Source organism: Prionailurus viverrinus, chromosome C2 (genome assembly GCF_022837055.1).
Source record: "Prionailurus viverrinus isolate Anna chromosome C2, UM_Priviv_1.0, whole genome shotgun sequence".
NCBI lineage: Eukaryota > Metazoa > Chordata > Mammalia > Carnivora > Felidae > Prionailurus > Prionailurus viverrinus.
Genome location: NC_062569.1, coordinates 104,232,864 through 104,243,303, shown reverse-complemented (window position 1 = coordinate 104,243,303; position 10,440 = coordinate 104,232,864). Strand labels below are relative to the sequence as shown.

Here is a 10,440-nt window from a genome sequence, read left to right as displayed (position 1 = left end):
TCCTTTAGAGACTGAAACAGACAAGGTGAGTCCCATGACTGACTCAGATTACTGCTTAGGGAATTTCCAGGCCAGGGCACAGGAGGTTTTCAGATCATGCCTAGGAATCTCTTTGAATTTACAAGATGAAGATGGGAGTCTGAGGTGGGCCAAGGTGGCTAGAGTTTGTAGAACAGAGTACTGGAAAGGAGAGGGCTACTCAGAGAGGAGGCTCTGGAGATCTACAGAGGATCTCCACAAATCCAACTGAGTAGTGATCAGTGCATATGTATGAGGAAAGGACCACACAAAGGATTGGAGGAAAATTTCTGAGAGCTCATAAGAAATAGTTCCTATTCCCCCAAGCCAGATTGGAAAACTTCATCCCTCATGGGAAATCAGGAAGAGTATTCATAGGAGTGTTACCTCTATGGTGGGGAAAAGTCACCCTAGATTTAGCACAGCGCTGGTTCTTCCTAACGAAGCTTAAAAATCTGAGTTGAAAGATTTACAAGTAACTTAATTGCATCCCAGAACAAAGCTCAAAAAAATTTATAGGATGGGGTACCTGGGTGGCTCAGTAGATGAAGCAACTGAATCTTGATTTCAGCTCAGGTCAAGATTTCACAGTTTGTGAGATCGAGTCCTGCATTGGACTTTATGTTGACTACACAGAGCCTGCTTGAGATTCTATCTCTCCCTCCCTCTCTGCTCCTCCCCTGCTGACACACATGTTCTCTCTCTCTCTCTCTCTCTCTCTCTCTCAATAAATAAATAAACATTAAAAAATATTTGTAGGAATACAAATATGTCCACCACCCAACAAGCTAAACTTCACAATGTCTGGCATCCAATTAAAAATTACCAAGCATTCAAAGAAACAGGAAAATACAGCTTAAAATGAGAAACATCAATCAATCAAAACTGACCTAGAAAGGACATGGATGATAGAATTAGTGGGTAGGAACATTATAACAGTTATTATAACTATATTCCATATGTTCAAGAAACCAGAAGAGAGACAGAAAATAGAATATAGAATAGCTATTCTGGTTCAAGAAATGTTAATCCCAAGATGAGCAAAATCATGTGGTCCAGTGAAGTTTGGTTTGAGAATTATTGCTCTAGGCTATTGGAAGCCACTGAAGATTTTTCAGAAAAATTTGACATGAAAATTGTGATATTTTTGGAAGATTGAATGGATAATGGGATTCAGGATGGAATTGTAGGGACACCAGGAGTCAAAGATTCCAGGTAACTATAACAATACAACAGGGAAGTGAGATTTTGGCCTGAAAGAAGGTAGTGGAAATAGAGGCAAGAATTTTTTTTCTTTTTTAATTTACATTTGGTTACTAAGAATACCTAGTGTACCTGGTAGTCTGTCTACTTGACGGGAAGGATTAGTTCGACTGTCACTTAGGATAACTATAAGTTTGCAAGATAAACAGTCAAGCCCATTTCAACAAACTATTAGAGTTACACTAGGTGTCTTAGAACAATGTAAAAAGAGGTATTATATTTGAAATTTCATGGACACTGGGCCTTCATTTTAGAGATAAAAATAGAATAATTCGTAATAATTGTGGGTAAAAGTATTGTAATGGTGCTTGGTGTGAAGTATAAGCTGATAACTGGTTGGGGTCTAACTGTGTGACAAACCAAGTTATGAAGGAAGAAACATAGATTTAAGTAGAAGAAGTTATATGAGAAAAGATACCAAGAAGGAAACAAGCAATTTAGGAAATGGAAGGTGGTGAATCAATGCCCGAGAGCAGTGCTGTCCAATAGAAATCGAATGTAAGTCACATGTGTAATTTTTAATTTTTAGAAGTCACTTTAAAAAAGGTAAAGAGAAACAGATAAAATTAATTTATTAATAAAATAAACAGGTAATATATCTTATTTAAACCAATATATTCAAAACAGGGAATCAATCCAAAAATTATTAGTGAGGAATTCTACTTGTTTTAATATTAAGTTACACATATATTAATCTGGTATGTATTTTATCCTTATAACACATCTGAATTTGAACTAGCTACATTTCAAGAGTTCAGTAGCCGCTGGTAGCTCTTGTAATAAGCAGTGGAACCAATGAGCATCAGGCAGCCATTTCTTTATTCTCCAATCTATTTTTTTTTTCCCACCTCTAATTCTTTCGAGCATCTATGAAGCGCAAGATGCTTGCCCTACCCAGGTAGATTTTGGTATCTTAATGTACCATGTACTATGTATAATTAGACACATTGAGTAGGAGAATACAGACCCATAACAAGTATTTTTGAAGTAGTCTCTAGGTATTGCTTGTAGAAACAAAGGAGGGAATGAACAGAGCAATCCAGGGTCAAGGTACTAGCAAACATGTGTGTATGGAAAGAGCCAAAATAAGAATACAGACAATTTGGCTCCAGTCTCTAATTTTTTACCCTTGGGGTAAGTACTAAACCTCTCTAAATATCAAGTTTCTAAGGGAAAAAAATGCAAAAACACTTGGAAAATGTAAAGTATGTAAAAACAAAGTAATATATTAATAACCTATTAAGAGTCTCAATTGTAGGGCATTTTATCTACAAAAACTTTTAAGTGAGTCTCAGCTGGAAGGAATGTAAGGAAAGTATTATCTCCATTTTATTCAGAAGAGGGTGAGATGGGACTTGTTCCTGGGCCTGAACTGCTTCAGTATAAGAGCCAGTCTGCTCTCCAGATGCCAGTACCCCTGGCCATCCCCATCCTGCAGAGAGATTAGGCAACTTCCTTAAATGAACAAGCTGGTGACAGTTTTTGTATTTAGATATCTGCTTCCCAGTACCCACCTCAGTTCTTTCCACTCTTCCTCAATCCTTCCCCGAGGATGTGGACTTGAGATATTGCCAAAGAAACAAAAGGGACTGCATCACAGAGCAGGAATTTGGGAAGTAACGGAGGTGAAGAGTGGAAATTGAAAAATAACTCTGATTTTATAGGGAGCTTTTCCCTCAACTTAGAATAAGCAATTTCAGGAGTGTGAGTGGCCAACAAGAAGGGAACTTTGCTTATGAGATAAACTGATGTTTTGGATGATATATTATTCCTACTGACAAGTTATGTATCTTTTGTGACTATAATTCCATTCAGATAGAGCAAATCAATAAAATCTTTTAGAGAGACTGACTTATTGACCCTTCTCATGAGTTTTGAGCAGGATAGGTGAAATGGGCAAGACTACATTTGATCTGGAGATCATACTGCCCTAGAGAAGTTCCCAATGGCAAGCAGTAGAAAGAATTTCAGGCAAAAGTGCCAAGATTTCAAAGAGGTCTGGCACACAGGGACGGTTAGGAAAAATAGTACTGAATTTATGTTCGGCAATCTGATCTCATATAATTGGTGACTATTTACTAGCTCAGGGACCCTGGGCAGTTTATTTAACCCTTCTGAGCCTCAGATTGCCTGTAATTAAATTAAAATTAAACTGAGGTAGTACCACCATGCTTACCTGATTGTTTTTGGTGATCAAAGAAGAGAATATATAAAAAGATAAGAGGGTGGTTTGTCAAAGGTAAAGTCCTACACAAGTATTGTTTATGACCATAATCCAGATGGCAGATGCACTTGAACCTTCACAGCACAGGACAGGGAGTCACATATTAGGAGAGAGTCAGGTTGTATTTCTTGAAAACCTGGGGACTAGACAAGGCCCCAGTTATGGAGGAATTAGGATTTTATACAGGAAACTAGAACACACATGTGGCAGGTCAGAAGTCCATTTATTTGGACTTGTGTGTTAAGGTAGGACTTCGTTCAAAGACAAAAGCCTAACTAGTGGAATCTGGAAACCCTATTAAAGCTGGATCATCATAGATCCACCAGGTGAAATCACCACCTTGCCTCCCTCTGTAGGCCTTTTTAAATGACTCCTGATCAAAGGTAGGACTGACCTTAGATCGTTGTGTGGGGATGAATCTACAGAAGGAGAAAGACCATGCATTCTTAGATTTGGTGGTAAAGAGAGATACTAAGTAGAGAGCCAAGTAGATCTTTACTATAAGGATTAAAAGAAACAAAATAAAACAAAACAAAAACCAACTAACTCTAAAAAGATAAGCTTGTAAATTTGAAGATATTTTAGCAATATTCCTGCTTGCTAATCATGGGTCACTACCAGAGCATTTCTTATCTTTAATTCAAAGAATTCTGTGAAATATATGATCCCTTTCCAGCTGCTGCACACAGGATTACCCAGTTCAGTAACAGAATACTAATGAGATGCCTAGGTTCTTTAAGAAGGCTGAATGATAGTAATCAGCAAAGCACACATCAGAAAACTCCAATTGCATATGATAAAACACAATGTCAACCATATTAATTCATTTAACTTGCAAATAGAAAATTACACCAGTCTATTTGATAATACATTATCTTTCAGTAGGTTTATCCTTAGAAAGATGCCTGATAAAAACTCTACCAAACTAATGACATCCAAAGCTAAATTAAAATCATTTGGTCTTCCATCAGCTAAAAAAAGTGAGGTATTCAATTATGATTAAACTGGACACTGGTTTAATTTTCCCTTATTTTTTATTAAAAAGTCATGTGGTAAGAAAAACTGATTATTATCTTCTTACAAATTGCTTCTAAAATTTATAGACATTGGTACAATAAATCATTAACCAAGGTGAGAGGGAAAGGTTACTATTTTTTTTTTAATATTTTATTTTTAAGTAATCTCTACACCCAACATAGGATTCAAATTCACAACCCCAAGATCAAGAGTCCCATGCTTTACTGACTGAGCCATCCAGGCATGTCACTATTTTCTTTTTGACAAGACAACTTTTGATGATGTGCTTCTGGCATTTGAGTCACTTCACCACTGCTACTTTATCAAAATTCAACATAGTATGGCTCCTCATAGCATCTAACATCAACTGGGATCTATTATCTCAAAGTAGGTATGGAAGACCACAGCAATGATATTGTAAAACAGTAAATTTCAAAGTGTGGTTCCCAGATCAGTACCATTAGCAACATCTGAGAACATGTCAGAAACACAAATTATTAGACCCATCTCAGACCTTCTGAATCAGAAACTTGGTATGAGTCTTGTGGGTCCTAGCAATCTGTATTTTAATGGCTCTCTTGATGATTTTGATGGACACTCAAATTTGAGAACCACCGTCTAAGGTACTAACAATGTAAGAACCTAGCAAAAAGATGTTAGGTTTTTTTTCTGTTTTTTTGTAAATAAGGTAAGTATATTGAGAAAAATATTAACAATTGAAACTTATTAGATAGCCTTAATGAATAAGATAGGCAAAATGCATCCAAATCCAACATAAGTATCTGGTAACCAAGTTCCCCTCCTAATTCAGAATAATTGGTAAGGATTATTTATATCCATAATTACATTCCCTTTGACATTTTAGTTGCTTCAACAAATAGTACTAAAAGACACATGTGCAAGACAGGAAGAAGAAACGAAAGGGTTGATGACACCTGTGTCTATCCACTTTTATTAGAAAAACAGAAGCTTTTCAAGTACAACACTCCACTTAGCAGATTTCTATGGCTCACTAGCCACAACAATGGCTCAGGACAATCTCCCACCATCAAGAAATGATGGGAAGGCAAGTATAGAATTTTGTTTTCTCACACTGTAGAGTGTACTGTTCTTTAAGAAAGAACTCATATAGGCAAGGAGGTCTTGACATGGATGATGGGTCAATCTACAAGATTATAAATAGAAGAGCACATACAAAGAGAGAAATGATGGGAGCGGTGGGGAGGGGGAGGAGGAAAAATAAACATTGACTAGGCAGAGAGACTAAAAGGCTTAATCCAGAGAGAGAGAGAAAGGAAAATAAGAAGGAGGAGGGGAAAATGAAACGAAGATCAAGTTACCTGGACAGAGAAACTATATGGCTTGATTATTCCAGAGAGAGAGAAAGGAGTATAAAGAAGGAGGTGTAGAACATGTATTAAGACAATTGATTAAATATGTCTGTTTAGACAAACCAATAACCAGAGTAACCAGCCTAGGGGAGGGCAGAGATAAGGAAGAGAAATGGTGGTGGTGGGGAGGGAGAATATATCTATATATCCAGAGTTGACCTAGAGTTAATCCAGGCAATGCTGCAGCGCTTGTCGGGAATAGCTGTCTGCAGGGTCTGTGCCGCTCTGGTGGATACGCAGTTAACCAGTGCGAAGGTGCGTGGTTTGGTGTGGTCTGGACCCACCTCCACTATGACAACAAAATGAAATCAAAGGCATCAAAATTGGCAAAGATAAAGTCAAGCTTTCACTTTTTGCAGATGACATGATACTCTATATGGAAAAACCTAATAGATTCCACCAAAAGTCTGCTAGAACTGATACATGAATTCAGCAAAGTAGCAGGATACAAAATTAATGTACAGAAATCAGTTGCATTTTTATACACCAATAATGGAACAACAGAAAGAGAAATAAGAAACTGATCCCATTCACAATTGCACCAAGAATCATAAAATACCTAGGAATAAACCTAACCAAAGATGTAAAAGATCTGTATCCTAAAACTATAGAAAGCTTATGAAGGAAATTGAAGAAGATACAAAGAAATGGAAAAACATTCTATGCTCATGGATTGGAAGAATAAATATTGTTAAAATGTCAATACTACCCAAAGCAATATACATATTCAATGCAATACAAATCAAAATTGCACCAGCATTCTTCTCAAAGCTAGAACAAACAATCCTAAAACTTGTATGGAACCACAAAAAACCCCAAATAGTAATATTGACAAAGAAAACCAAAGTGGGAGGCATCATAATCCCAGACTTTAGCCTCTACTACAAAGCTGTAATCAAGACAGCATGGTATTGGCACAAAAACAGACACATAGACCAATGGAATAGAGACTCCAGAATTGGACCTACAAATGTATGGCCAACTAATCTTTGACAAAGCAGGAAAGAATATCCAGTGGAAAAAAGACAGTCTCTTTAACAAATGGTGCTGGGAGAACTGAACAGTGACATGCAGAAGAATGAAACTAGACCACCTTCTTACACAATTCACAAAAATAAACTCAAAATGGATGAAGGACCTGAATGTAAGACAGGAAACCATTAAAACCCGAGAGGAGAAAGCAGGAAAAAAACCTCTCTGACCTCAGCTGCAGCAATTTCTTACAGGACACATCTCCAAAGGCAAGGGAATTAAAAGCAAAAATGAACTATTGGGACTTCATCAAGATAAAATGCTTCTGCACTGCAAAGGAAACAATCAACAAAACTAAAAGGCAACCAATGGAATGGGAAAAAAATATCTGCAAATGACATATCGGATAAAGGGCTAGTATCCAAAATCTATAAAGAGCTCACCAAACTCCACACCTGAAAAATAAATAATCCAGTGAAGAAATGGGCAGAAGACATGAATACACTGGGCAGAAGACACTTTTCTAAAGAAGACATCCGGATGGCCAACAGGCACATGAAAAGATGCTCAACGTCGCTCCTCATCAGGGAAATACAAATCAAAACCACACTGAGATACCACCTCACTCCAGTCAGCATGGTTAAAATGAACAAATAAGGAGACTATATAGGTGCTGGAGAGGATGTGGAGAAATGGGAACCCTCTTGCATTGTTGGTGGGAATGCAAACTGGTGCAGCCGCTCTGGAAAACAGTGTGGAAGTTCCTCAAAAATTAAAAATAGATCTACCCTATGACCCAGAAATAGCACTGCTAGGAATTTACCCAAGGGATACAGGAATGCTGATGCATAGGGGCACTTGTACCCCAATGTTTATAGCAGTACTTTCCACGATAGCCAAATTATAGAAAGAGCCTAAATGTCCATCAACTGACAAATGGATAAAGAAGATATGTTTTATATACACAATGGAATACTACTTGGCAATGAGAAAGAATGAAATCTGGCCATGTGTAGCAACGTGGATGGAACTGGAGAGTATTATGCTAAGTGAAATAGGTCATACAGAGAAAGACAGATACCATATGTTTTCACTCCTATGTGGATCCTGAGAAACTTAACAGAAGACCATGGGGGAGGGGAAAGGGGAAATAAAGTTACAGAGAGGGAAGGAGGAAAACCATAAGAGACTCTTAAATACTGAGAACAAACTGAGGGTTGATGGGGGGTGGGGGAGAGGGGAAAGTGGGTGATGGGCATTGAGGAGGGCACCTGTTGGGATGAGCACTGCGCGTTGTATGGAAACCAATTTGATAATAAATTATTTTAAAAAGAATATAAATAGGAGATGTCAGTCCAGGTAGTCACAACTAAAGTATTTACAAAAAGGATCTCTTAAGCTGTTGTGATACAAGGGCAAGTACAGTATATCAGAACCCTGAGCCCCATGTCCCCAAGTTTCCAATGTGGGGTCTTTCCCTACACCCAAAGAAGAGACCATATTAGAATGTACACTTGTGGGGTCTTTTGGCGTGACTTTAAACTGCTTGTTGAAATTTGAGAGAGCCTGACATTCATGACACCATGCTGGAGGCGGTTTACTGTTTAAAAACATAGACAGCGCAGATCTGTCTCTCTTTCTCTTGGAACTGTGTGCCCATAAGTGAAGTATATTTTCCTCCTCAGTTATTCTCCCTTGTGGTAAACACACTGGACAGGCCCCTCTGAGTGGAGAGAGATTTAATGCTTTCTCTCTGACGGCTCAATGGATAATTTTTAATTGGGATAGGAGGGAGGCTGGCTTGTGAATTTCTGAAATTCAGCTTTTCCATTATTAAACTAAATCTGTTTAATTTTGACTCCTGCTTGGTGTTTTTGTTTGTTTTTAATTAAATATAACTCAGAAGTGAGGATGCATGACAACTCCTCCGAACCTCTAACAAACGAGAATAAGATTACAAGGAGACCTTTCTCTGCAACCCACAGCCAATGAGGAATACATGAATAAATTCTAATAAAATGAAAATGTTGGTGGGATCAGAAACAATAACTTTTGGAGGTAGAAAGGAATATGAGTGTAAGAGTCAGGATTCCCTCAGGAAGGCAGAACCACTGAGTATCATGGAATAAGGGATTTATTGTAGGAATTCATGGAACAATTGTGGAAGAAGATTATCCTCCCAAAGGGGAAACTGAAGGATCAGAGACAAACTACCAGCCAACTTCCTGAAGCACTGAAGCAAGTTGGGAGCTTGAAAGAGAATACAGGCAGCTGCCAGAGAGATACCGTGAAGGAAAGGTAGTGATGTCCAAAGAAAGCTGCTGCCTCCATGTTTGGAGGTGAGCCTGGGCTGCTGTGGGGGTAGGACTAACAGGTGGGAAGAAGAGCCTCCAGAGCAGGAGAGAGTGAAGTTAATTTGGAATCTCCTAGTTTCTCTGCATTTTTCTTTCACCACACCTAACCAATGAAGCCTTCAAAAACTAACGACAGCTGCTTTGTCTCTGCTTTCTAAATCTTAGGCACCCTCTCTTTTGACTGACTCTAATCTTAAGCCTTAAAAAAAGGTTCTGGGAAATATAGTTCCAGCCGTACCTAACTTCCAAATAAAGACAATAGGAAAACCATGCCTCTACTCCATCCTTGTACAACCAAAACATACTCTTCCTCTGCCACAGGACACAGTTCCACGTGTTACCTTAGTCACAGGTGATGTTCATTCTTCTTTGGGCTGAATCACACTCCCCTGTGGATGTCTTGTAACCTGAATACTAGGCTATCAGGTTAACCACTATTAACACATTTAACAGAGGAATGGAAGATGCAAGAAAAGCAAAGAAAAAGAACTGAGATTGAAAGAAAAGAATACATCTTTTTCACAGTTGGGATGAAATACCCAGAACTACAGTTCCTGTTTTTGAAACTGGATATAGAGTGATTACTGGGATTTCTAACTTCCTTCTTACACTACCCATTCCATATCCCTTTGACCTTACTAAACACTTCAACTGTCAGTTTGTTGCTTGCTGAGATGATGCAAATGCTCATTCCTGAATCATGAGCAGTTACTGTAGTTTTCCATTAATTTTCATCACAGATATAGGAGTACTAAGAGGCACCTCAGTAGTTCTCCTGTGTTCCAGACATTCTTGTCCATGCTTTCATTGTGTATGGTACAGAATCATCACCTGAGGTAGTATAGTTAGCCCCTTCTTTTCCTCTTGGTTCACTGGCATTTAGAAGCTCAGAGTGACCAGGTGCCAGTCTCAACTTCCAGTCTAACAGAACATTTACTGTATCCCTTGATAAAAGAATTTTACTCTGGGAACCAAACACTTCAATCCAGCAGAGCCTAAGATTGCAGGAATACGAAGCTCAAATTCTGTCGGCTCAATGGGAACAGAGAGCCCATCCTACTTATATCCCTTGCAGAGAAAACATTTAATAAAAATTTTAAATTCTTTTGAACTAAAAAGAGAAACTTCTTTAATCTCATAAAGCATTTCTAATAACAACAGTTACATCAATTATACTTAATGGTGAAATGTTAACCTCATA

The 10,440-nt window shown here is 38.1% G+C and overlaps 1 protein-coding gene across 1 annotated transcript in view; it reads right to left on the bottom strand.

Annotated features, from left to right (window-relative positions):
- Positions 1 to 2,661: 2,661 nt before the first annotated feature.
- CIP2A (cellular inhibitor of PP2A) overlaps positions 2,662 to 10,440 on the bottom strand; it is a 55,727-nt gene continuing 47,948 nt past the window's right edge. Inside the window, exon 22 of the transcript XR_007155580.1 lies at positions 2,662 to 2,675. The gene's annotated coding sequence lies outside the window, so the exon portion shown is untranslated. The remainder of the gene's footprint in view (positions 2,676 to 10,440) is intronic.